We start from the raw sequence: 22614 nt of genomic DNA, 5'->3' as shown, positions 1-22614 counted from the left end.
AGAGCAAAAACATTTTCGGACATAAATGTCCTTCAAACCTTTTTTCCTTCTTTGTAGATGATTACAAGAGTGCCAGAGAAGCTTGTGACAATAATAATAAATCCAAATCTGTAACAGTGCCCTGCGTGAAAAAGCCAGTCTAGGACTGGAAGTGGCTAGATAGAAGAGTCAGGTGGTCTCAGAATTAGGCACAAGGAGCAAGGACAGAATAAAAAAGCTAAGTAGGATAGAATTTCATCTGGAAGGGAAGAACAAGGGAATTATTTGGGAAGACTGGGAATCAGTGAGAGTAAAACGAGTGGGAGATAGAATATACAGAACCATACAGAGATCTAGTGTCAGAAAATAGGAAACTAATTTGATGAAGTATGGCCAAGTAAGCATTGTTCATAAAGAGAAGAACAAAAATTCAGTATTCTTGCAGGCAAATCTGCAGAATGGGGATTATAAAATCAAAATGAAAACAGACAAAAAGAATGAGCAGAGTGAAAGTTTAAAGGGAAAGTGCAGTAAAAGAGCTAGCAAATATCTGGGCGGTACTTTGATAAATTTAAGGCCTTCCTTCTCACATTGTGTATGCCAAGAACCTTAATACAGATTAATTCTCTTGGGAATTCAAGTTCTTGAAGCTCTAGTCTTACCCTGCTAAGAGAATTATTGAAAAGATGGCTTTCACTAACCTCCTGACAGGAGAATACTCAATTGGAGCCAGGCAAAAAATACCCAAAAAACAAAAAAACCCACTTTTTTGGAAACTGTTAACATAGACTTCTTTAAAGAATAATCTGCACAATCGATCCACAAGACTAATAACAAGCCAAAATAATAAAGGCCTATATACAAAGTGGTATCCCAAAATTCAGAGAGACTTGTTTGGCTCAGAAGAAAACCCTGCCCAAGAATGATGGAAAAAATGATGCCTTCTGCTCAAATGTGCACTCCAAGGCTCTGCAAGATTTCAGCTCAACACATGAAATATTTGCCATTTCTTAAGGGAAGTGTGACATCTGGAGAAGTTTATGACCATTAAGATGACACAGGTTCTCCTAATACTTGTAAACATTTTAATTAAGAATAATAATGACTAAGAGCCTTAATTCTTCCTAAATCCTAGAGATCCATATTCCTTCTAAAGTTCCCTTTGTTTATATTGCTATTTTCAGAGTAGTATATTCTTGCTAGTATTTTCGCCTGGTAAACTGCTTCTTGTAGCTCCTCACATAAGAGATTCTATTATTTGGCAGGGAACCTGAAATTTAGACATTGTAGTTCTGCATGCAAGTTCATTCCAGGAATCCAGTTTTTTTCTCTTTATCCCCTTTATTTTTGCTACTGAATCGGAGATTTTTAATTACTTTTTTTAAAGTCATTTAATGAGCAAATTTTGTTTTATTTCAGCTTGATATGTGTTTGGTTGGTTTACTCAGGATACAGTTACCAAACATGACTCACTCCAGGATGATTATGTTTCAGTTTCAGCCAGGTGCAACTAGAACTTGGCAACAGTCATCATGAGGCTGGTGTCTGTACTAAATCTGCACTTGGTGACCTTCACGATGTGGGTGTTAGGAATGATTCTGTTGGCACAAATACAAATTCCCTCATACAACCATCTGTTCCTTGTGGAGAGGAGTTTTCAACAGGTATCTGGGATGTTTCATCTATTGTATGCAATTTTGAGCAAATCTCCCATATTTATGGCGGGAAAATAATGACAGCACTGCCTTAAGAAAGTAGGGCCACTAGTAATATTTAGAGATGGAATCTGTAATCAGAAGAATTCACTGAGAACTTCCTCATGACATTTCCAAGTCATGCAGTTCTGATCATCTTCAATCTCAAGGTCCTTATCTTTCCCATTCTTCTACCACATAACTCCACTTTCCCAGACCAAGGCCCTATCTGCTTTCTTTCTTCTGTATCTCATCATCCCACATGCCTACCTACCCAGCCCTGTGCCTGGAGAATGACTAGCACAGGCTAAACTGGTGGAGAAGAGTGTTGGCTGAGCTAGACTTAACATGGTATGCCTAATGATAGCCCCAACTGAGGCTCTTCTGTGCCCTGAATACAGCAGCTACCATTCTCATTCACAGACACAAGTATATTTCTCTTTTTCTTATTTTGACCTACATCACACAACCAGGGCTGGGAGAAGGTTTTAAATTTTCCCACTTAACTACTAAATCTAGCAACTACTTCTTCACACAAGCATTAGAGGACTCCTGTTCCACTGAGTCAAACGCTGGCATCTGTGTGGCATCTGTTTTGAGGCACATATGTCAGTGTAAGATGCCATTTTTGCTTGCTATATGCAAGTTAGTTTCCTTGAGGTCATTACTCATTTTATATATTCTTTAGAGACTTCCTTCCACTTCATAAATTCCAGGACAAAGTTTTTCTACCACTTAATTCTACTAAAAGAAGAAAGCAACGTTCAGTATATAGGACAAAGAATATGATTTCACAATCTTCATTTGAAAAAATGTGAACCAAAAAAAATGTAATTCACATTTGAATATTGAAAATGAAGTACTGTCTGCAACAACAGATGTAGTAACTCATTATGAGGCATACATTTATGTACAGAAAATGAAAAGAGATATGAAAAGAGATCTTATATGAGAGCCTAGAATTACAGGTCATGAGATAATAGTTCTGAAGCCCATATTGTCATTTAAGTGGTGCACAGGATACTTTGCAGTCAGCTTCAGTGACTACTGCAATTTCTTTTCTGGCACTTCTGAAAGCTCTTTTTTCTCATGAAGTTATAATTTAGGAAGAAATAGATCTTTCATCTTAATCTTTCCCAAGATTTCAAGGTTTAACCAGGCCTTATTTGGGGGGGGGGGGGGGGAGAATGTATGATTTCTTATAGACATGCCGTATTTTCCAAATAAATTCAGTTATAGTGCATTGAAGCACTTTGATCATACAGTTCACATTACCTTATCTCATTTGAATTTGTTTTTCAGGGTTTCTACCCTCCAGTTTAATATGATACACTGATACCATGACAAACAATTTTAGGGTTCACCAGTGTCAAGTTCTGCTGCTATTGAGCCATTTCACAGGTGCTCAGTGCTCTGCAGAAGCTTGGTTTCACAATTGTAACATGCAGAATTTCTGTGTCCTTCAGTTTCTTCAACTTAAATTTCTTTCTTATTCATAGCCTATTAAAAATGTTCTGCCTTATGTGTGATTTTTCATGTATTCATTTCTCATGCTATCTTTGCAGCAGTGTTAAATCCTCTAAAGTATTTTTGGAGACAGCTGGCATACAGAATGATAAGCAACATAAGAGTCCAAATCAGGGAAGTGTCTACAAGCAATAGAGATAGATATGAGTTTTCTGTACTTGTTCTAAGCAGCTGAATGCAGGCCAGTTTCAAATCAAAAGCTGTGTACACTATGTCTAACATGGTATTAGGTCAAACTATCAAACCATTTTGGACTGTCAGAAATGCATGTCCCATTCAGAGTTTCTCATTTTATTATATTATTTAACTGATTAGGACAAGTAGAAGCTTCAGAGCCAGAAAGGTGGTGAATCAAAATCAGTCAAGTTGCAAACCTGAGCAACTAATGATGCACATGCTCCTTATGTCCATAGCACTTCGTTCTGAGTGCAGCAGTTGGGATAAAAAATGTGTTAACAATATCTAGTGCAAACTGGTGCTTCATCAAAATTCCACAAGTACTGGAATGTCTTCCACAAGTGCTACTCTACCCAGCATAGAAAGCTGAGAGGTCACTGATATTTACTTCTTTTGAAAGCTTTGGATTTTTGTAAGCATCAGCCTAAGCTGTTCTTCTGCCAGATATTAAAATAAATGCTAGATCTTGCCCATTTATGTTTGAGTTTATTTCTGAGAGAGTTTAACAGTGCCATCTAAAGTAATTGGATTTGTTTCAAAGGGGCAATGGCCTTTCTCGTTTTATGATTTTGGTCTGGAGAGAAAAAGATGCTCCAGAGCATTGAACAACAGTCAAGACTGGTAAGGGGTTTTCCCATCTGGTCTATGGACATATTCAGGAGACACTCCTAGGGAAAGTAGTTTATTTCTGGAAGAGACATGGCCCCTCATATTCCACAAATCTGCTAGTCCTGTTGCTTAAGAATTTAGTCTCTATTTACTTTGTCTCCATACCTTGTTCCACTGCTGTTTCTGGAACAACTGCTGCTTTGCAGTTCTTCTCTTCCATCCTTTTAGCCTATCCCTTCCCCATTAAAGGATTAAAGGTAAGTGTAGGGTGTAAAGTAGTATGAATCATCAGTACTCAAAACAGACACTCTGAGGCTAGTCTCTTTCATAAGCTACGCAAATGTGCTGGTTACCTCGAGACCCCCTGTTTGAACACTTGCACTTCTGAGTCTTACAATGGTAGTAGCAAGAATGGAGGATAAAGCCATAGGTGGCAAGGGGGAAGAAGACAAGGTAATTAACAGAAAGAATGGATTTCAAGTAAGACCAAAGTATGACAAGAGGATAGTGTGCAAAACACAGAACATAAAGACAGGCTAAACATACTAACATCCAGAAATATATAAAAAGATCTTCAACTTTTATCTTTTCTTTTGTTAAGGTGTCATTATTTTTGAGGTATAAACTATTAAGTAGAAGCCACCATAAAATAAAAAACTCTAACCTAGAAGAGAAGCTTTCTATGGCATTCTCAGGGAGCTCTTCCTAGGCATAGGTAACCTCCCACTGCTACTGGAAAGGTTTCTGGTATAAAGCATATTTTAACCTGTCTATGGTATAGGCTTGCAATTATAAAGCTGCCTCTGTAAGCTAAACAAATTATTAGTGTGAGTGTGATGTGCACATGGTTCAGGACAAACATTTAAGAAAAAATTAGATGAATTCAGGTAAGTCAACAAGAGATGTCTGTAAACATTGCATATTTTGAATCTGCACAGTACAAAGATGAACTTGTAACATAAAGATGATGTACAAGACTAAAAGATAATCAACACAGTTACAATAACTGAGCAAACTGGCTGAAAGGTATTAGTCAGTGGCAAGAGGACAGACTAAATAATCAATCATTTCTTAGACTCTAAGAATCTTGAAATCTATACTAAAGACAGAAGAGTTTAGACACCTAATTCTTAATATGCCTTAGTGGCATTGTTGGATCTACACAGCTTACCTGTGTGGGCAACCAAGTGTGTCTGCCCATAGAATCACAGACATTAGAGGTGTCACTGCCCAGCAATTTGTCAAGATACAGCACGGAAGAAATCTGGGTCATTTGGATAATTCTCATTTGAATAATCATCATCATTCAAGTCAGACATCTGAGTAATTTCATTCAGTCACCTCAGCCCTATAAAGTGCAGAAAAATATTTTGTGGATTTGATAGAACTTATAGAAAAAAAAAACTTCATGTGGAAGTGCGTGCTTTGGATGCCAGATATTCTACAATTTATGTAAATTTTAGGGGGGAATATATGGAGCAGTCTTACAGGTATATTATTCTAGTCATTACTCTTATCCTTTTTATTAGTTATATCTAATAACCCTGACAGAGATCTCATAATGCTAAGCACTATCCAAGTAATTCTAAACATTTCCGCCTGAAAAGAGGAATGATTCAAATATGCGAATGAAGCAAAGGACAAGAAAGTAAGCAGAGTCAGAAAAATAGTTACTTTACATATCACCATCTTTCTATGCCCACTAGGACAATAGATAGTATAAGTTAAAAGAAAAGGTAGTAGAAAAGAAAGGAAAAGGGAACCAAGATCAGCAGAGTAACAAATAGGAAGAGTCATGAAGTGAAGCAGTTTTCTTACAGATGCTTAGCAGCACCTCTGAGAAGCAGGTAATTGCCAGGGGATAAAAAGAGCTAACTGGATGCCAAGACAGAAAGCAATGATGGAGCTACACCTTGGTCAGTGTAATTATAAATCTGCAGAAGTTCCCAGGAGGAAAAACCTCATCCAGCTTTCTATTTCTTCAGAGAGGAATCTTCCCATGATATACATTTTCACAAAGTTTTCTGACAGAAAAGAAATGCAACCACACATACAGGTTGCTAGATAAACAGAGAATTAACTGAATTTGTTTTGTTTTAAAACACACATGCAAAAACATGACAATAAACAAACAAATTAAAAAAAAAAACACTGGACAATTACATTTTTTCTCTTGGAGGTTTGGTTAAAATTAATTCTGGTACATGAGGCAGCCTGAAGACAGATGACACATCCTTGCTGTGCCTTGGAGCAAGAATTTAGAATATAATGTCTTCTTCAGGCTGACCATGAGCTAACTAAACAACTGCCTTTTTTAATTGCAGACTTAGATATTTTGCTGTTCTCATCATGGGGATAATATATGAGACAAAACAGTAATCTGACTTCTAAAGGAGCAGATATGGGTAAATGGAAAGCAGTGCTCTGTTGGGTTTTGGCAGCATGTAATTTTTACCAAATCCAAGAATTCAGTTAACTTTAGTTTTGAAGGAATTTGTATTGAGCAGTTGTGAATCTGGCATGAATGTTGCCATATAATCATTTAATTTATACTTTTTAACCATGAATTTTGCCAAAATTTGTGTTATCTACGTAAGTAATTTTAGGATCTCAAAATATTTCCAGGAATTCCCTTTTGGCAACCACTTTGAAAAGGACCTTGTTACTGCCTTTTTTATATTTATTTGGTTCATATGAAATAATATTTGTTGCTCTGAAACTGGTATTTCAGGTATGTTGGCTGAGAACTGAAAGCACCATTCTTTTATGGACGGCTAACTCACAGTCTCAAACCTGTATAAGTGTTGTAATTATATAGAGTAACCTGTGACTTGATACCTTATTAAACTAAAAAGTTCACTGCTGACACTGTTACTGAACAAGGGGAAAAGTACTTCAGAAGGGCCTGAGATCTCCAGGTGACCAGGAGCCCTATAAAGAAAGGAGCTTTCTTTCTTAACAAGTGGACAGCTTTCTTCAATAATGTAGAAAATGTGGGATAATAAAGTATTATTAGCTTTATTAAATAATGAAGAGTTAAAGAACTGTATCAGACATGCCTGGAGTAAAGTTACTTTAATGGCAAAGCTAGAAGAGAGTCTGACCAGGGAGACCAGCTTTGTCTAGAAGTGCTTGGGGGAGCCGGGATTCTTCAGGGACCTCCAAAGCATGAGAAAGCACCAGGACAACTGCAGCGCATTAGGCAGAGCTGAGGGCGCTTGAGATGGGGTTACTGACAGCAAGTTTCCCAACATCTGAGCTGAAATCATCGCACTTGGGAAGTGGCAAAGCCCCCAGAGGCAGTGTGACTTTTTAAAGTCAAGAACTGGAACTTGCCAAAATCTGATTCAGCCAACCTTGAATTAAAAAAAAAAAAAAAAAAGCAGTGTATTATGAGGTAGGGCAGTGACTAACTACCTCATTATGTACTCAGGACCAAGAAAAGAGGGCAGGCTCATGACTAATGTGCAGCACTTCTGTGAGGGCGAGGAGGTGGGAAGGAGGGGGAGAGGTAAGAAGGAGCTGCAAGAAGCGAGTGATGAGCGAAGGCAGCAGGAAAGGCTGATGTCATAATTTAATAGAATTGATTTATTAATCATCGACTTTCTGAAGTTAATTCCATAGCCACCTTTCCCTCCCCCGCTCCCCAGCTCCCAGTAAAGTTGTCTCCATTCTAAACCCTTGAACTCATTGTTTGTTAGTAGGGAAGTATTGCTCATGAGGGAGACACAGACAATGTTCATTTAATTTCCCAGCTTTCCCAGGAGACTCATGTGGGTATTATTTAAGCAGTGTTTTCAAAGGAACATACGTATACTGGCCCTCTTTACTACCCATGGCACCTCCACCTAGACAGCTTAATACATCAGTCAACATTTGCAAGTCATCAGTTAATCAACAGTGAGGAAAGGTAAATTGAAATGAAACAACCTAACTGAATACTTTCATTAGCTTTTCTCCAACACAAATAGATGCCCTTGGAGGCACACATTCTCCCTGGAGACTGAGAATAAATGTGTTAAGTGCATAAAAAGAAAGTGATACAATTGTGAAAGCACACACATGGGTAAAATTTTCCCAAAGGCTGTGTGGGAGAGCGTGTAGTGGGAGCAGACATGATTTGGCTACTGTGTGTGTTGCTGTAGGTGTAAGGAAGGAAGTCTCTGAACGGTGGATTTAACATGACTCTCTGCAGTCACAGCACAAAGCACGCAGGAGTGGCTTGTCCCTCCCAGCCCCTGTGAGAATCAATCTGAGGAAGCCTGATGCTATAGAGATGTTTCCTGCATATTGTGTGGGAAATTCAACTAAGTGCAAACTACTGGCAACAATGAGACAATAAATTATAATAAACAGGAAAAATGGCATTAACTCCTGAAATCAATGACTGGAGCATACGAAACATTCACAGCATTGATAAATGAATAAATATAACAAAAAGCATTGGGTTTTGAAAGAATGGTCAGTTTTATCTGCACTGAAAGGCTCCTTTTCAGTTAACTAAATACATGGAAAAAATAAACACTGCTTTGGCTGAAATTTTCAGTCTGGAGAGGTGATATAGAAAGCTGCACAAAATTCCAGTGTCTGATTCCTTTGCCTGGCATTGAAAGCTTCAGCACAGTCTGGACAACCAGCCACCTTCTAATAACCCCATTGCATCATCTATTCCTGTCTGCTATTCAGCCTGCAACAAATGATCACACCTGAAACATGAGCAAATCTCCCTTCTGAAAAAATTGAAAACCTGCTAGAAGCAACCTGCTATCCAGTGAAAAAGACTTGTAATACTCTGAGGATCAAATACCGTTCGTCTCATGCGCATAAGCTATCTTATTAAATTCAAAGGAGCAAGCTGTAAGAGCTGAAATGAGTGGAAGTAAAGAATGTTCAGTACTTCAGAAGGGACACTAAAACACCTTGCAAGCCCAAAGGAACTGAAGTATTAAGCACTTTTCATTTACTGCCCCTTTGATATCCAGGCTCAGCAAAAGAACATGTTTAACTTAACTCAGGGGAGGAGTCTTACATGAGGCAAAGTTAAGTCTCTCCCCAGATGGTCTCTAGGAGGCTCAGGACCTTGTGGAACCAAGCTCTTGGAGATAATACCTAGCTGGGATACAGCAGCAATATTAGACTGTGTTAGAGGTCTCTCCTCTACCACAGGATCCAAGAGGATCCCACCAAAGATTTTGAGGGGGCAAGAGTAAACTATGTAGAGTGAAATGTTACTCTTTCAATCCAACTTTGCAAACAAACAAACACAAATCCACAGAAGGAAAAAGATTCAAACACACTCAAATTGTTCCTGAGTTATTTTTTTTTAATTAGTTTTGGCTGAATCAAGCAAGAATTTAAGATCATGAGACAGGAGCAATAAGATGCATATATTTAGAAAGAATATGCATTTTCCAAATAAATTTTTTGTTATTTGGTTATTTGGTTTGTATATTTTGTTATTTTGTTTGGATTTTTTTGTTTTCTAGAATTCCAGAATAAATAATTAAAAAGAATGCAAGAGAAGTGACACACCTTAATACAGTATTTAAGGCTGTATCTTTTGCAGTATATAATGAAGAATTAATTCCATTTATCCTAGATAGGAAAACTGCCAGGTTTAATGGAAACTGGCTAACCAATACACCAAAAGTAATGCTAGAGGGCAATGACCGGGCTGTGAAGAGCTTGTTGTGAAAAGGCACTCCAAGGTTCAGCATTATGGCCCTCTTAAATAATGATCTGAAGAGAGAATAATCATCATGTCAATGAAATTCAAAAATGATATGAAATTGTGGGCAAGAAATAGTGTAAAAGGATGCATAAAGTTTGGTTTCACAGAGAGGCAGCCTGCAATGGGAGAGGAAAGTAATTGCACTGTTCTTGTCACTCTGTGTAAACTTGTTTGAAACCTTATGTTCAGGTCTGGGTATCTCATTACTGATACATGCAGAGTGTCTTAAAGAAGCATTAAAAATAGTTTCAAACACTGAAGGAATGATTTAGAAAAAATAACAGCGAGTTCGATATGTGTAAGCTTGGCTAAGCAACAACTAAGCCAGGAGAACACAATAGCAACCTCTAAATATTTGAACAACAAAGAAAGAGAAAACTTAGCAACAAGGGAAATAACCAGCCTAAATACAAGATGAGAAAAGTTTTCTTGTAGCAAGATACATTAATGTCCGGACTACAAGTGATAGATAGCCTGTCAGTGAGCACTTTCAAAGGTAGATTGGACAAAATGCTAATAAATGTATAATAAAGAGTTGTTCTGTACTGACAGGCCGAACAACTTCACGTCTTAGGGTATTCCGTCTCCTTCACTGCTTCTGAACATTAGATTGAATGAAATAAATCATTTATCTTTTCCCTTATCAATGGTAAAGATAATAATTTTATTAAACAGCTCAGAGAATTCTTCCTTTTAGCATAAATAAACTCCAGTCATAGCTATCTATAGATAAGTTGCCATCATGAAAAGGCATGTTTATAGTTCATTAACTACCCTTAAAAGCTGCAGAGACTGCATTTCAGCTTCATGTTAACCATTATCCTAAATAGTTCCTACGTCTCTAAATACTTAGTATATTAAACTATACTAGGCGAAGATAGCACTGTGTAAACAACGTCCTACCGCAAATGTAGCTGTAACCACCGTGGCTGTGCGACTGATCAGTAGAGGGCAGCATAGACTAGGAGTAACTGCAGATTTACCAAGTCCGGGAAAATAACAGGGTTTTATAGGCGATGGGGAGGGGGATCTCCAAGTCTGTCTGCCTGCTGATTTCTCTTGCCTGTGACGCCCAGTATATTTGAAACCACAGGAAGTTGTTACCAGCCCTTCATCAAAGAGTGTCCCCAGCCGCCGTCAGGGCCATCCTGTGCTATATTCTTTTTCCAAGGTGACCTCACCTCACATTGCAGCTACTGTTTGCACTGGGGTGACTGCAGCACATACTTCATAGCTTCTCATGTCACCTTCTTTTCCACCTCCAGCCTTCCCCCTACCCTCCTCATCATCTTAAGCTTTAGGCAACGATATCTTAGGCAGGTTTCACTGGGACAAAACCTGAAATTGGATTTGCTTGTGTAAAAGGTCGGGGGGAAAAAAGGGAGGGTTGAGTGGGAAAGAATGCTGTTTTGGTGCAGGTCTTTTGCAGTTGTATTTTTTTATCTGATCCTTTCTTCTATTCCTTCAAGGCTTTTCACAGACTAAAGACTAAATCTGGAAACAGTCTTCTCTTGAACTAGATTAAAATCTTACCTTAGTGGCTCTATTCTCCTGCCATCTCTTCTCCTATACTCTTTTTACTGTCTGGGCCTGATTTTTGCCTACCTTTTCTGTTACCCTCTGCACTGCTTTTGGCTCAGAAAGCAGTCTGTGTCCTACGGCCTTCAACTCTTTTCTTCCCACTCCATCTGGCTGGTAGTCAGTCTTTTGCAGCTTTCCCTTGATAATGTTTTTCTTTGCCTTCTGAAATCTTAGTAAAAACACCAGGTTTTAGAGACAGCATTATTTCTAAAAAAATATTTTTGCAGCCCTGTACCCTAAACTTCATTCTTCTATTGTTATATTATGTTCTACACACACACATGCACAAGCACACACACATACAATGAAAGTGTTTAACACAGATGTTTTCCTGGCATTACAGGATGAAAGTGATCTGACTTATTTTCTGTGAATTTAGTTACCTTCAGAAACCATAGGAGCAGGCAGAAAAAAGTATTATTTGCACTAACGTACCAACTAGAAGCCTTTGTTTTGAACCACAACCATGTTGTGCTAGGACCTTTGAAAACACAAAGCAAAGAGGCCTATCTTGTTCCAAAAATGCATACCCTGAAAGTGTAACGCAAGAGGTACTAGATGAATTATTTATCTGCATTTTTGCAAGGCCTGGAAAAATATACACAGTAAAAGTGAACAGGTCTCTGTTCTAAAGAGCATACACTTTAAATAGAGAATAGATAGAGACCCAGAGGCATAAAGAAATGACACAGAGGAAGTTAGCAATACAGCAATAGAAAGAAACTCTCTTTACTCCTAGACCCATATTCTTTCACTAAGGCTTGCTATTTCCTTGCATGTTGCACAGTTCCATCTTTTTAGAGATGATTAAAAATAGTGAGCTTAAGTGGTCACCTTCATCAGTTGTGGCATGTAGCATAAAAAAAAGTCTTCCTTTTTGCTTATTGTTTTGTCCTGTATGCATTACTACTGTGCATGGCCATTCAGATGTGAATTAAAAGCAAACTTTAAATCTGATCAATGCAAATTATTTAGCATAATTGTGCCAAACAGTTAAATGAACTGTTAACCGATCATAATTGAGTCTAGTTGTTTTGCAATAATCTGATTTATTCATCAGCATTAATTCATTTAATAACCATAAAACAAATATATATAATTGTACTTTTAAGAGAGGAAGCCTCCACAGCCCAAAACACAGGCCCAAACCTTTTTAAAACAGAGGTCTGAGAAACATTAAACCTTTAATTTTCCTGGGAAAAAAAAAAAGAATATTCTTAATTAAAAAAAAAAAAAAGCTTTCTGATAGTTCTGATTCCTTAGGAGAAAGGAATTTGGTATCATTGCCACAAAAGTGCCCACAACCCAATTCAAAACAAGGATTCACTACTTAGTTTGGTAATGAAAGCAGGGAACTTTGTCTGAAAATGGAGGGTTAACACATTTTTGCTGCAAAACTGAAGCAGATCCAGACCTCCTCCTCTCAGCAGAAATAAGAGTCTTCCATAGTATATATATATGTGTGGGTGCTTGTACATATGCATGTATGGGGAAGATGCTGAGGTCTGCCACACTCTCTCCTCTTACAGCACTGTTCTGCAGTGATCCAAACACTGTCATGGGACATGCAGTTAATCTGCAGAACCCTATTAAATAATAAATGTATAGCACTGGCAATTAAAAGTTTGCTGAGAAGAGTGCACACTGGCTTATGCAAAATGTTAAAAACTGGCAGAGATCTTTTGATCCAAATAATTTTGGAGCCACTGGTCTTAGGACAAAACAGTCACGCTGAAGGAATTTAGAGTTCGGGTAAAGAGATGCTGGAGAGAGCATACAGTCACCATGGGTATGAAGAGGTTCCTCAAACACTGATGCTGAAGCAGCTGTGGCACGTTGGGTCCACCTGCCTGGTGAGGGAGCTGGCTTCCTTCCCCCTCAAATCTGGAGGAACTGCCTCAAGCGCAGCCCAGCTACCCATTTCAGCTACCACCTGTAGGTAAAGCTAAATCTAGCTTACCTACCAGTCAACACCCGAAGGAAAGGGGAGTCTTGTCATCCCCAGCGTGACTGAGTAGATGATATGGGAGCCACATAATGCTTTCAAAGCTCTTTGGCTGAGCTACAGTTTAAGCTAAGGAAAAGGGTTTGAGGAAGCATTACACATGCTTCCTTTCCCTTCTTTCCAAAACTATGGCTTGCACTGAGTTTTACCTTTCTCTGAGGGTCGGTTACCCTTAATGGTCAGGATCCTGAGAACACTTTAGCTAGAAGTGACAGATGTTGGGATTCTGGACTCTTTCACTGGGAAAAGAGTCTGGGGGTTCAGAAATGAATGACCCAGAGCAAAAAATATCTATTTTCTATCACTGCAAATCCTATTGCATAAGAAGAATACCCAACTGGAAATTTCAGCCAGCTCTCTGTGTCCTTTAGAGCACATCAGCTGTTCAAAATGGCCTAGAATCTGAGCCAAAGTTGAGACATTCTCATGAATATGAGATTGCAGAGCCTGGAAAGAGGAAAAGCTAAAAACCAAGGAAGATAAAAGATCCCTAAGAGGCTCCACTTCCAGCTGAAATTATTCCACTTACATACCATCCTTTCAGTATTACACTTAAGAAAATTAGCACCATCTAAACCTTGATAATGGAAAGACAATCATGCAGCACAGTAGACGCTATTATAAGGTCTTCAAGGAGTGATAAATACAGCCAAGAGCTATTTGTCTGACAGTTTGGACTGTGAACACAAGTAATTCCAGCCAACATACATATAACAAAGAAATGCTATAGATCCCAGAATATGTCCCTGAGGGATACTAGATGACACTGAAGACACAGGAGCTCAAAGCAATAAATTTTACAAAATAAGAAAAAGAGTACAATTATAGCCAATGGTCAGAAGAGTTAAATGCCACATGGGGGTTCAAGAGTGGCAGGCAAATGCAGTAATAACCCTGCTGTGTACAAATCCACATAACTGTTATCTGGACAGCCTTCAGAGAAAGAGAAAAATAAAACTCCAGACAGTATCTGTAGTTAATCTGTGGTGCTGTTTGCAGCAACCTTTGACTGAAATGACAGGGTAAAAGAAAAGTTCTTATTTTTTTAATGGACATCACTTTTTCTTTCATAATTCCCTACTGTTGAAGCTACCTGTCTTGAAAGATAAAGAACATTCCCCATATTCATTTGAGTAATAAAAGTAGATGTGATGATCAGATAGACAATTAGGAGGAACAAAAATGCAAAAGAAAAAAAGAAAAAAAAACCATGAAACAGACAAGACAAGACATTTGATGTAATTAAACCATACTGTGTTATTTGGCTGGCTGCTCCTCCACTTTCCCTATCCTTCATCTGCGCACTGTCTACTTAGCTTAAAAAACCTTTACTGAAGGAAATTTGTTTTCATACATGTCAAAAATGTCAGTACATGTTCTAGACTGAATAAAATAAATAAACAAATAATTTTATGAAGGTCTTGAGGTACACCAAAACATCTGAAATTTTCAGACAATTAGCTGGTGAATACAAAGACATTTCAGATAAATCAGAGTTCTGTAAAATTCAAGTTTAACTGCATCAATAAATAATGACACTTTACTAGGAGATCCTGATATATTTAAATATGCTGAGCCAAAGTGAAAATGACAGTTATGAAGCATTACTGTTAAAATCTTCAGCACCCAGCTTATAGTGGCCTGTTTTGGTCAGAGGTTGCAAATGCATTCTAATTGGAGAGATTGTTCTATTTCATTAAGTGGTCTTCGGATTTTGAGTTTTGTTTTCAGTCCAGCACTGGAACAAACTAAGACCTTTCTAAGTATTCTATGCAGCCACACATTGGACAAAAAAATCTGCAAAAATAGCCCAACAAATATATTCCTCACACTGCATTAGGCCAAAAAAAGACTGATCCTGAAGCCTGGTCATTAGGAGTGTTCTTCCCAGACAAGGAACACCCAGATTTAAGACTGTTCCAAATTGTATGGAACAGAGAGTTGACTCCAAATCTTTCATAGCTCAGCAGTGGCAGTGCCTCCCCACCAGACAATCTGCCCAGAACATGAGAAATCCTTGTCACCAAAATATTCTAGAATAAAATATTTCTATAGAAAAGTTTAATTTGGGGCAAATTAGCATTTTCAAACCAGAAAAATGGCCAGTTAAAAAATAAACCCTGAAAGGCAGAATAAAGCTATTCCATGGACATGACCCAATTAATATATGCCAAAATTTGATTAAATGCTAATAACAATGCTAGCACTGAACATAGTGTATTTACATTTAGGGCAAAAAGAAATAACAGATGGAACAGAGATATATGCAGAGTTCTTATATTCATATATTCATCTACTTATGACTATATTAGCATCTGACTCACAAATAAAACATATTGAAATAGTCAGAACAGCATTATCTATCAAAAAAGTCTGTCATGAAATTCCTAATGTACTACCATTTGTAAATAAAAGCTCATTTAAACTGATTCTTTAGAAATTTTTTTATTCTTTCTGTGTAATTAGGAAAAAGAAGACTTCTCTTGTTAGCAGATTCAGTCCTGAACCACTGGCATCAGTAAGATCTTTGCCATTAACTTCTTTGGGAAAAGAATTATACCCTGTGTTAGCTTTCAGCAATTACATTGACATTATCAGTGACTTACTGAGTGATATTTCAAACATGATACCATATGTCAGCTGATATTAAGCAAGCTTGAATGACAAAGTTCTGATCATAACCACTTGGTTAATAAATGTCATAGATATTGAGACTCTAGAGCATTTAAACTCTCTGACAGCTAGGGCATCACCATAAAAAAGCCCTGAAAAACCCTTGGAGACTCAGCTCCGAGTCCAAATGACTTCCTCTCAAGTCTTCCACTTCTCAAGTTGATTAAGATTCAGTACATCGCTCTGATTTGAAATTGAGCAGTTCAGCTAAGGAGGAGGTTGGAAATTTTCTTGTGTTGATAGGTAGACGTGGAAAATAGTATTGCTGACACTTCGTGATGATTTTCAACCCTTTTAGATGTGCAGATCCCTATGAATTTAGACTATTGAAATATGTTTGCTTTTCTGAGCTACATTTCACAAACTTTTTAGAACTGGTCCACAGATCCAAGCAGGGTTTGTAGGCTGCAGATTGTAAATCACTAATATCTAAGCACCACTTTTAAAAATGTATGGAAATGGATTTGTTCTTCATAATTAAACTACATCTTTTAAAATATCTATGTCACTATTATCCTTTATTGTTCCAGTACTTTAGAAACTCCGGGGAATTATTTTTTCTGGCACATTTACACCATTAAATGACACTGATGCCAGTTAAGCTAGTTCTGATTTACAGACACTTGAGAGCAGAGTAGGGCCATTTGTGCTTTAAAGAATATGCCCTTTCTTTTCTCCTCTTGCTTTCTTTTTATGGCAAAATATGAATATATCTCTTTACTGTTATGGACTGCATTTACAAACAAATCTTACAAGGTGTTCAACATTGTAAGATGTCTTGAAAGTTGGTGTTTTCTCCATCTCTACATTAATGTCCTACAGGTTTTAAACCTGCCTTAATTCCCAAGAGTTCTCTTGCATCTTGACACTTCCTTCAGTATCTGAGGACATAAGATCTCTTTCTTGTTGTCAGGAAACCAAACTGAAAAAACTCCAAATTCCTGTTACTTTCAAATTTATTTTCTATCATCCAGGTTCCCCAGATACCAGAACCAAGCTGAAAGAAAGAGAAAAAAAAAGGAAAAAAAAAATAAGAAGGAGACAATACCAAAGGAAGACTTAGCCAGTGTCAGATTACTGCTGTTGTACAAATAATACCAGCTATTAACTTTCATTTTTGAGCAGCTTTTCTGAGTTAAAGATCTTTCAAAAGAGAGAACTTCAAATATATTGTGGAAGGAAGGGCTTTATAGATAACAACAACAACAGCAAATGAACAAAATATCCAGTCCACAAAAGTAGTTTAAATCATTATATTGTCTATTTTGAATGATGTTCATAGAACGCGACATTAAGGGAAGGGCAAGGTAAATAATGAGTAGCTGACTATGAGCTGCAGAGAAATAAAAAAGCAGGAGTCTGCAAGCCAGAGAGCCTGATGCTGCATCATCCAGCTAATGGGCAGAATTAACATTAGAGCTCTGTACTGAGAGATCGTAAATGTGGAAAAAAGAGAAACTGGAACATCCAGGGTAAAATCAGCTGCTGTGTACACAGGCCAGAGGATGTTATTTGGCTGCAGGGGAACTGATGTGGATCATCAGTTTGTACATCAACCCATTAGCCTCATACTGGTTAACTGTATTTTTTCAGCTGGGAAGTATTTAAGGCCACATGTTAAAGCTATTTTTTCCCCTCCCTACTAGACTTAAAGGAGGAACAGGAAGAAAATTAAAGAAAATTAAGAGTAATAGCAAGGTATTGACTTGCTAAACAAACTCATTAAAGCATTTTAGAGCATATGAGGCTTGAAGTCTGAGGGACAGAATGAGAGAAATGATGGACAATGTACTGAAAATGAAAGATCAACAGAAAACATTAAAAGTTTGCATGGACTTTAAAGTCAGCAGTGAAACCTGTTAAGAGGAAAAGGTGTTGCTTTCTGATTAAGCCATGGAGGATACCTGGAATCAAGTCATGAAATTTCTAAAGATTCACTGGTTTGCTCAGAAGGGAGATTGAGTGGTTGGTGGACAGTCTGGGGGTGTGGATCCGTGATACAGCTGTGCTAGCCCTTGCCAGCTTCTGCTCAAGGGAGGGTCCCCTGCCACTGCGCTTGCACTGGCTTTGGCATTCGTCTGTGCCAGCAGTGAGCTGGATCAAAGAGCTAAACTGGCAGAATATTAACGTTCCCCTTCCCCTGAAGCGTGAATGCTACTGAACCGTAGCATTCCATATTGGAACTGTAGCTACTGAGCACCGTATTGGAGGAATTTTGAAAGCTGCATGTGGGCATTAATGACATTTAGAAATATTCCTCCCCCTAGCTTGGAGCATATAAATGTCTGGACTTCCTTACAAGACATTGCAGCATCCTACTTTCTCTGTCCAAATCCTGTGTGTTGCTGTAGCACTAAATTGGAAAGTGGATGGCATGTGGAAAGCTGCTGAGCAGTCTGTGTAGACGGTTGTGTTGTTCAATTTTCCATGCCCTTCCACTGGTCTGCTGCCCTTGCAAACCTCACCCCCAGCTATTTAACAGCACCATAGTCTGGGCAGCAGCTGACAAAGGCTCTGCCTAGATGTACACTTCATGCTCGCCTTTCTCCCAGTCTTTTCTCACTTACGGCTGCTAGAAAAAAAATTCCTCATCTCTGAAAAGCATAACACTGAACTGGTGCAGCCAGAATTTAAGTGGAGAGAATCCAGCATCTTCTATTAACAGTTCAATATCACCATATTTAACACAAGTACAGAGGTAATATAATAGTAATATTTTGCTCTCAAATATTATTTTGGCCTTTGACCAATGTTCCATTTTATGTCCAGTCTCTGTTACAATGTTTTTGACCTGTTATGTACTGATCTTTCTTTCAAAAGAGATAAACTTCTAAAAATAACTCTTTATCTTCCCAGGGCTCATTTATAATTTTGCAGCAGATTAAAATTTCACTGATGAATGGGGAACTGCAGATGGAGCTGAGCCAACACTAAAATACCCAGTCTCACTTTGGTATCTTCCAAGTATTTTCTTCTTTGTTACAATGCTCTGATATTATTTCTGCTCAATGACCTCAGCATTGTGATTCCACAGTCAAAGAGAATGAAATAGTTCCATGTAACTGAGGGCCAAAGGCTGAATGATACATGTTTTTGGACGAGGAGGCTAAAAGTGGTGTGAAGAAGTGAAATTGAAAAAAAGCAAAATAAAAGCCTAAAAAACACACCCCAAAAAATCTGTTTTGGGGGCAAATAGTCTGGTAGGGAATTTTTAGACAGAACTAGACACCGAGTGATCTTTACAAAGTGTGATAGAGAGATCATGTTTTCCTCATAGCAGCTTCAGAGTAAGTTTGTAATAAAGGCTTTTGTTTGTAATTGCACTTACAATATTGTTTATTTGGAACAAACACTACTGTTTGGAGTGTAGAGATTTCTTTGCCCCACAGACATCTTCAGACATCATCACAGGTATCTGCTCACAGAAGTGCCTCTTCATGAAAGCTTAATTTGTATACATTTTGGTGACAATTTAACAATATTAACCTAGAAAATCATTACAGCGAACAAACAAGTTACTACAGGGTAAACAAGGGTGTGAACACACAGTATATCAGCTACTTTGAGTTCATATCTATCTATATGTATTTGTCTATCTTCACTCTTGCTTCTCAGTGAAAAGATACAATGGAAAAGAGCCTACGCATGGATAGTTACTGCAGAACAGATGATGCAGTGTAAATTCAGTGCTAATTTATCCTGTGGTAACATGTATGTTGTGCTATGGCCACTTGCATAATTACAACAATACAACTCACTTCTCTTACTCACTTTGTAAAAGCAACCTGAGTTCTCTTACAGTTTGAAACGCTTTTTTTCTGACTCAGATCATTTTGATTTCACTGAGACGAGAACTAGTAATATGAATGACTGCCATCAGAGCAGACTGGGAAGTAGCATCTGGTGAGGAAATGGTGAGAAGCAATGGAGGGGAGGATGATGTCTTCAGCCAGGCCAGCTGCAGGTAAAAAAGGATGAGAGATCTCAACCTTAAATTGATATAAAGGTTTCAGAAGAAATTTAGCTCGATGCAGGAGAAAATTACATTCATTTTTCTGAGTACACAGTCTTTTTGGAAAATTACACAGTCTTATCTTCAGTACACAGCATTCAAAGTGAGGCAGTAAGTAAGAATGTATTGTACCACCGTTTGTTTATACTGAAATGCAGTATACCATCAGTTTTGCATTTGTTTATGGAGCTCTACAACTGGAATAGTCAAGGACACTCACCTTTCTCCCCACAGCTTTCACATACGTTAATCTCAAAATCCTATAGTTACAATTCATCTTCATCAGTTTCAGGCTCAGTCCTCTCCCTTTTGTAGGACTGACCTAAGCAGGACAGAGAAGACCCTTGTTCCACAACCTAGAAAAGTATCACAAATTTAGGACATTCCCATCCATCCCATCAGGGTTGTTGTGGAGGAGAGGGAGCCCGGTGCAGCAGAATCACCGCAGAATCGCTAGTTCTGGAGCCAGCTGCTGAAACCCTCTTGTGACAGCTCCAATTCCCTAGGAGCAGCACCCCAGAGGGCAGCTAGCCATGCTCCTATTCTTTCTCCTGCCTGCTCAGGAGCAGGCCAGTCTTTGTCTAGGGCCTCAACACCATGCTCTAGGCCATGACCCTGCAAGTACTTATTAGTACTTTTAATGCAGGCAACACACCTTAGCCTGAATGCCTGAAAAATCTCTCCCTAATTGCATTTGCCATATTTCCAGCCTCTCTTTCAAGCCCCTGTAAGGCATTTGCTTGTGGTAGAATTCAGAAATGAATGACTCTCTTGTAAACCAAAAACCTCAATTAGCAGGCAAGCTGAGTTTACCAACTCCTGCTGCCTGTAACCTGACCAGCCCCTGGCTAAGCTAGGACTCTGGAGGTGAAATGTTACCATGTTTATCCACTGAATGATCTGACTCCTAGCAATTGCACATTTGTAAAACATCTATAGACTACATATACCAGCTTGAGAGACAATGTTGTGAACCATATTCTCATTTGATCCAGACTGGCAAACCTGAATTTAATTCCAATAGAACTAAAACAATTTACTTAAAGATATTTTTTCTGTATTTTATGCATTATGGGAGTTAACGTACTGTGTCTATTACCAGCATCACTGTGGAACAATCATTCCTTCTTCCCTAGTTAAATAAATTAGCACTCAATCTTTTTCCCCTACCTAGACATTTTTGCTCTGTTAGTGACTGAAAAAAAAAAGAAAGAATACAATATTATATAGCTCTACTTCCCAATTGGAACATTTGGATTGGAATTTGGGGGTTTTCTTTCTTTCCTCGCTTATCACAGTGTAAAACTATATATGTTTTACAGGTAGTTATTTAAAGTACAGATATTCAAGAAATGTCAAAAAAAGAAAAGTAATTCAAATGCTTGTTATTTTGAAGAATCTTCTAGTTAAATTACAAGATCTGTTGCCAATAACTTTGCAGCTTTCCCTTCCCCCTGCCTTAACTGATAGAAATGGCTGAGTATAATTGGTTTTTAAAAGGTAAGAAGATACTTGAAACTCGATCTACTGCCAGCAGAGGTAGGTCCTTCAGGTAGCTAGAGAGGTTTGTGCTAATGAGATCTTAGTCCAATTGTTTACATTTCTTTGGTGGTTATTTTCTTATGCAAATTAACAGACTTTTCACCACATAGAAACGGGCAACAACTGACTGTTAAATGAATTGCCTCTTTCTTAATGAAAACATCCAGCTTCTCCTTTCTTGTGAGTCTATGGAAGGTTATTTGTTTGAATTATTATAATCCACACTACTCTGATGTTCACACCACACTGGGACGTAGAAAACAACCCTATTATCTGTAATTGCAACTGCGAAGTTCTTCCCTTCAGAGAAGCACTGCAACCATTTAATCAAAGGATGCAAAGACAAATATATGTAAAGTAATGAAGGTGGTCTAGGATATCTTTTTTTTTTTTTTTAAGAAGAAATCAAGCCACCAGGATTTTCTTTCTAGATATTCAAAGTGAGTGGGTGGGAACTGTCTAATAAAATAAAAAGAGGAACCCTTTGCACATTCTTTATCTCGCAGTTAACATGCTAACAGGATATAACCTCCAAAACAGTTAAGTCAAAGGGAAAGGGTTATGTCATTTATGAGCGCTGTATTCCTTTTCCAGGAAGCATGACATCAGGCTGAGGAGGTGGTGATGGAAGGAATAAACCAAAGAAGTTAGATCTGTGGGGAGCTTTCAGCATGTCTCCTGGATTAAACGTAGGAAAGAAAACAACACCCCTAAGCCCCTTGTACATTGTATAAGAATGACAAAGACAGTGAAGAAGTATGAGGTAGCTGTGGTGTGGCAAAAGCAAATGGTTAACTGCATGCAAATGTTTTGATTTGCTTCTTTATTTCTGTTCTCACATTATCTGCAAGCTGCTGCTGCTGCTAGGCGTCAGGAACATGATCCTACTTTGTTTGATGTCACAAAAGATCAAGCTGAACTTTCTTTAGCCCATAGCTATGTAGAATTCTGTAATGAAGAGTTATTTTGTGCACAACTTGAAGGCTGGAATTATACTTTCTTCTGTTCTCAGGAAAGGTGTAAATTCTTGTCAGATATTCTGAACCCCCCCAGGAGATCCTCATAACACATCATAGTCTGCTGG

The sequence above is a fragment of the Apteryx mantelli genome, chromosome 1, assembly GCF_036417845.1.
Source record: "Apteryx mantelli isolate bAptMan1 chromosome 1, bAptMan1.hap1, whole genome shotgun sequence".
Taxonomy (NCBI): domain Eukaryota; kingdom Metazoa; phylum Chordata; class Aves; order Apterygiformes; family Apterygidae; genus Apteryx; species Apteryx mantelli.
Note: the sequence above shows the minus strand (reverse complement) of the source record.